A 6314-nucleotide genomic window follows, 5' to 3' on the forward strand; every position below is an offset into this window, starting at 1 on the left:
TCCTTTGGGTCCTAGTTGTTTGGGTCAGGTACAGCTGTATCGTGGGATAAGACAGGTATTCAATAAATTCTATTGAAGAAGCTAGTGTTGAACATCCACTGGGGGTGCAAAGCACTGTTAACTAGCAAACCTGGGGTGTGGATGAAGCATGCTAATCTTTCATTGAATGATTGGGAAGGGAATCCTTTTGCTTGCAAGTAGATCTGACCTGCGACAAAATTATGAGGTCTCTGTGTGTCCCATTGTCTGGCACTTCTTGAACTCTGTTCTGTTCTGTCTTCAACTTAGCTGGCTTTTCCTTCTCCTCCACCCTGTATTTTCTCTCTGTGCTCTCCACCCAGCACTTCACTCAGAAATAGGTCACATGCACCCCAGTGCATCTTTGTTGTAAGCCTTATCTTCAGATTATCCAGGAGTGCATTCTTTAACATTTATTTAGCCACCTGGCTCTGGAGAGGCCGTGATGAGTCATGGTGTCCCCAACTTCACTGAGCTTATACTTTGGTAGGTGAAGGCTGACATGAGTTCGTATAATAAGATACAATGAAATGAGAACTCTAAAGGGGAATACATAATATAAGGTAGGACCCCAAGCTGATTAATAAAAGGCACTGTTATTTTCTGGTGTGATGGAAATATTATAAATCTTGATTGGAATATTGGTTGCATAGGGAATATATATCTTCAAAGCTCATCAAATTGTGCATTGAAGACCTGTACGTTTCTTTGTGTGTAAATATTACCTGAGTAAAACCTGTGTTTTGTTTTTTTCTTGCTTTTGTTTTTTGTCTAAGAAATGAAAAAAGAATCATCAGTAAGCAGACACAGAGTCATTCCCAAGTGCCATTTGGTCAGTCATCAAAGAGCCATTCATTCAGCAAATATTTATTGAGCACCTAATAGGTACTAGGACTGTTCTAGAATCCATCAGTGAAGAGACAAACGTCCCTGTCTTCATGAAGCTTACATTTTACCAGAACCCTTTGGGGGCAGAGGAGAGAGAGATTTCCCCTGGTCTCAGCTGGAGTGCTGGGATGCTCTGATCCCAGATGGCCCTGTGATCTATGAAAAAGGGGGATTAGTGAAAAAGACTCACAAAGCAGGAAACAAGAAGTCGTCACAAGCTTCATAGCCTAGAACTTCTCTTTCAGGTGGAGCCCAGAGAAGAGTCTGCAAATCTTCCAGCCCCAACTCCAGAGTCTCCCGGTGACTTTCAGGAGGCAGCATCCACATCACCTCCCACCAGCCACTCCATGGGCTGAGAAGACAGCACCTCCACCAGAGGGCCTGGGCTCTCTTCCGGCGCATCTGCGAACAGGGCGTGGGCTCTGGCCAAAGCCCCAAACCAGAAGGTGGAAACTTTTGCTGAGCACTGGGAGAGGCGGGGAGGTGTTGGTGTTTTAGAAACCAAACCTATGTCCTTAGAAACACCGCAGAAGGGCTCAGCAGAGCAGCCAGGAGTTGGATGGTGCTGCAGTGAATCACAGAAACTCCAGGGAAGAAGAGGCCATCAGAGAGGGGAGGCAGGCTCTTTTTTTTTTTTTTTTTTTTTTTTTTTTGGGGGAGGTATGCGGGCCTCTCACTGTCGCGGCCTCCCCCACCGCGGAGCACAGGCTCCGGACGCGCAGGTCCAGCGGCCATGGCCCAAGAGCCCAGCCGCCCCGCGGCATGTGAGACCCTCCCAGACCGGGCACGAACCTGCGTCCCTGCATCGGCAGGCGGACTCCCAACCACTGCGCCACCAGGGAAGCCCGAGGCAGGCTCTTTTGAAGTCTCAAAATCTTTGTTAAATAAAGGATCCAAGAGGCCTTGATCATAGAGCAAAGTTTAATAACGTTATATATAATAAAGGAAAATGAAGCAACATATAGCTATTGTTAGTTAAAAATGACCTAAGGGACGTATAATCTTTGAATTTACAAAGATAGCACAACTTATGCAATAAATCATATTTGCAGTTAATCTTTTTTTCAGTAGCAACAATAAGATGATTTTACAGGGTAGAGTTGGGGTTGCAGTTTGTGAGACTTGCCATAACATTTCTCAGCTCTCTTTCCAATTTTTGCTCTTCCTATAACCCTGTTTTTTTTTTTTTTTTTTTGTCATTTAGTTTACCACAGTCACATTGTCTGCTTTCTCTTCCATTTTTGAAAACATATAAAACTTCCAAGTGATACGGGAACTTCATTTGGAAGTTGAATAAGTGAAAAGAATTGAATTCAGAAAGTTTCCTTAAACCTAAAAACATGGAAAACTTCAGCAATGTTACGAAAATGACCAAAATGCCCCAATGACCCGAGGAATAAGCGAGCATCCAAGTTCTTCCCGAGCACATCGGAACCCTTCTCCAGAGGTGGTCTCATCCACTGGTTTGCCCAGCACAGCATGCTGCACTGCAAGGGGAAAGAGAGATCAACACACTTTTGGAATTTGGAAAGCTGATGTATTTTTGCAGGAATTGTCAAATTTTTCTGTAAAGGTCTGGATAGTAAATGGTTCAGGCATTGTGGGTTACTGTGGGCTCCGTCAAAATTTTTCAACGCTGCCATTATCACAGGAACGCTGCCAAAGACAATATGGGCATGGCTGTGTTCCAATAAAACTTTATTTACAAAAATAGGCATGGGTTGGATTTAACCCACAGGACGTTTGCCAGTCTCTGGATTATTGGTTCCATGACAGCAGGCCAGAGACAACTCCAAACAGGAGTTGGGGAAGAAGGGCTGAACAATGGAGTCAGGGACTGCTATGTTCACTAGCATCTCCTTTTCCTTATGGACATGTACGTGGCCTATATTTTCCCAGCCTCTCTCATAGTTAGGTGGGGCTACGTGACTGAGTTCTGAATACTAGTGGCATATGAATGGAAATAAAGTCTGCCATTTTCAGGCCTGGATTCTTAACAACATCCCAGGAGATCTCTGTGTTCTCACTTGCTCTTCCCTTATCTGCTGGCTGGGTACAGAGGATCCGGTGGAGAACTCTGAGACTCTGGAAGTAAGGTATGCCAAGTGGCAAGAGCACTTGGTAGAAGAAACCTAGGTTCCCAGATAACGGGGTGGAGCACAGCTTCTTGCCAACACCCTTGAACTTTGACAGGAAGTGGGCATTAACTTTTTATTTTGCAAATCACTGAGAATTGGGGGCCTGTTGATAGAGCAGCCAGGGTTATCAACTGTAATACAGAATCCAAGGATCATGTTACTTTGTGGTACAGCAACTCCCCTCTGAAAACCCAGACATTGAATACAACATGCACTTTTGAACCTGTGGTGAGGGTGGGATTGAAATCAGCAGAATTTTTTGAATTTGGGGATTTAAAAAAAACAGTCAGAACCTGAGATCGTGCCCTAACTGCAAATTCAGGAGTCTTTTAAAAGGAGTTTTCAAATGTTTTCTGTAAAATGAATCTATCTGATTTTCATAGAAGCTTTGTGAGCAAGGGTATTCATTAGAGCTCTTCAGTTATGAGAAGCCGAGACCATTTAAGCTAGCATGAGTAAAATTGGGGAATTTATGGTAAAAAGATAAAAGCATTTCCTTAGACTTGAAGATAGGCATAAAGCTTAGCCTCAGGCCAGGCCAGGCCAGGGTTCAGGAACTGGAAATCCATCAGGATTGTCTCTCAGCTCTGCCTCTCCCAGCAAGCTGCTCTGTTCTTCTGTAGCCCAGCTTCTTCTCTGGCCAGCTTCCTCTCTGGCCAAGCCCAGAAACTAAGGTTTTTCATTTCTTCCTTAAAAAAATCAACCCATTCATCTCTCGATGGACATTTAGGTTGCTTCCATGTCCTGGCTATTAAGAGCTGCCATGAACATTGTGGTACATGACTCTTTTTGAATTATGGTTTTCTCAGGGTATATGCCCAGGGGTGGGATTGCTGGGTCATATGGTAGTTCTATTTGTAGTTTTTTAAGGAACCTCCATACTGTTCTCCATAGTAGCTGTATCAATTTACATTCCCACCAACAGTGCAAGAGCGTTCCCTTTTCTCCACACCCTCTCCAGCATTTACTGTTTGTAGATTTTTTGATGATGGCCTTTCTGACCGGTGTGAGGTGATACCTCATTGTAGTTTTAATTTGCATTTCTCTAATGATTAGTGATGTTGAGCATCCTTTCATGTGTTTGTTGCCAGTCTGTATATCTTCTTTGGAGAAATGTCTATTTAGGTCTTCTGCCCATTTTTGGATTGGGTTGTTTGTTTTTTGATATTGAGCTGCATGAGTTGCTTGTATATTTTGGAAATTAATCCTTTGTCAGTTGATTCATTTGCAAATATTTTCTCCCATTCTGAGGGCTGTCTTTTCATCTTGCTTATGGTTTCCTCTGCTGTGCAAAAGCTTTTAAATTTCATTAGGTCCCATTTGTTTATTTGGGGGTTTATTTGCATTACTTCAGGAGGTGGGTCAAGAAGGATCTTGCTGTGATTTATGTCATAGAGTGTTCTGCCTATGTTTTCCTCTAAGAGTTTTATAGTGTCTGGCCTTACATTGACAGATGAATGGATAAAGATGTGGCACATATATACAATGGACTATTACTCAGCCATAAAAAGAAACGAAATTGAGTTATTTGTAGTGAGGTGGGTGGACCTAGAGACTGTCATACAGAGTGAAGTAAGTCAGAAAGAGAAAAACAAATACTGTATGCTAACACATATATATGGAATCTAAAAATAAAAAAAAGGTTCTGATGAACCTAGTGGCAGGACAGGAATAAAGATGCAGACGTAGAGAATGGACTTGAGGACGTGGTGGGGGTGGGGAAGGGAAGCTGAGACGAAGTGAGAGAGTAACATTGACATACATACACTACCAAATGTAAAATAGATAGCTACTGGGAAGCAGCAGCATAGCACAGGGAGATCAGCTCAGTGCTTTGTGACCACCTAGAGGGGTGGGATAGGGAGGGTGGGAGGGAGCCCCAAGAGGGAGGGTATATGGGGACATATGTATACATACAGCTGATTCACTTTGTTATACAGCAGAAACTAACACAACATTGTAAAACAATTATACTCCAGTAAAAAAATAAAATAAAAAGGTTGGGATGTATTAATAAAAAGAGTAAAGTTTAAAAAAAAAAAAATCAACCCAGACTGAGCCTGAACCTCCTGGTGCTTATTCTAAAATCCCAGGAGAGGAAGTCTGATTGTGCCTGGGTGAGGGTGGTGTCCACTCCCAGTCCAACCAGCTCTGGCCACGGGATATAAACACGGCCCATCCTGGGGCAACTCCCCATGCAGGTAGACAGGGCAGGTATGTTTTCCTCTTTTCATACGATTAGACATACAGGCAGGGCAGACGTTCCCACAAGGGAAGTGTGGCACAGAGACGTTAATGACTTTCTGAAAGCCACCCAGACGCCTCAGCAGGGCTGGTACCACAGCCACCCTTTCTCTTCATCCCATTGTTCCATCTCTCACCACAGGTATCCTGCTTTCCACACAAATTAGTAATGCCTTTTGATATTTAACAAAAGTATAGCCTTCTCCAAAAGCAGGTCTTGCTTTCCCTACTGCCCTGCCAAAGCTTTTGCTTGGTTTGTCATGACAAGCAGGAATAGGGTGTGGGAGAAAGAGGCAGGAGGGCCACGGGTTTCAGCACTGCAAGGTGCTTCGTAGACTAAAACGTTTGGAGAGCCTCTGGTATAACTCACCTTCTGGACTCTAGACTGAAAATTACCTAAGTAGTATGATTAGTACTATTTGTACTATAGTACTAAATAATACAATTAAAAAATTTAAAAATTGTACAAGTATTAATAAACCAAAAGTTCTGGTGGGCAGGAATCTTACCTCTCAGTACCAACCTAGCACAGCCCTTGATACCTAGTAGTTACTCAATACATATTTGTTGAAAGATTGAATGTGTTTATGTTTCCTGAAGATAAATTAATAAAAAAAAGAAAGAAAAGAAAAATTAGAACGTACTGAGCAGCAAAAGGAAGACAATAAAATGTACACATAATCCCACAACTACCTCTTGAAATGTGTCCTTCATACGTTTTTACAAACCTTTCTCTTCCTCTCCCCCCACCTTTCTTTTCTCCTTTCTTTCATTTTACAATATTTTGGGGCATCACTTGTAGTGGCAGCCTAGGTAAGATTCCTCTTATGATCACACTTATTTATTGAAGCTGCTCTCCTTTAAGTTGTTTCCAGCTTTTTCCCTATTCTAAATAGGCTGTAATGTATTCCCTGGCATCTCAGTCTTTAGGCATATCTTAGACTGTTTCCTTGGGGTAAGTTCCTGGAAGTGGAATTCCCAGCTCAAATGGCAGATGCACTTTTTTTTTTTTTTTTTTTAATGGCG

This window comes from Neophocaena asiaeorientalis, unplaced genomic scaffold, assembly GCF_003031525.2.
Source record: "Neophocaena asiaeorientalis asiaeorientalis breed wild unplaced genomic scaffold, Neophocaena_asiaeorientalis_V1.1 scaffold100, whole genome shotgun sequence".
Classification (NCBI taxonomy): Eukaryota; Metazoa; Chordata; class Mammalia; order Artiodactyla; family Phocoenidae; genus Neophocaena; species Neophocaena asiaeorientalis.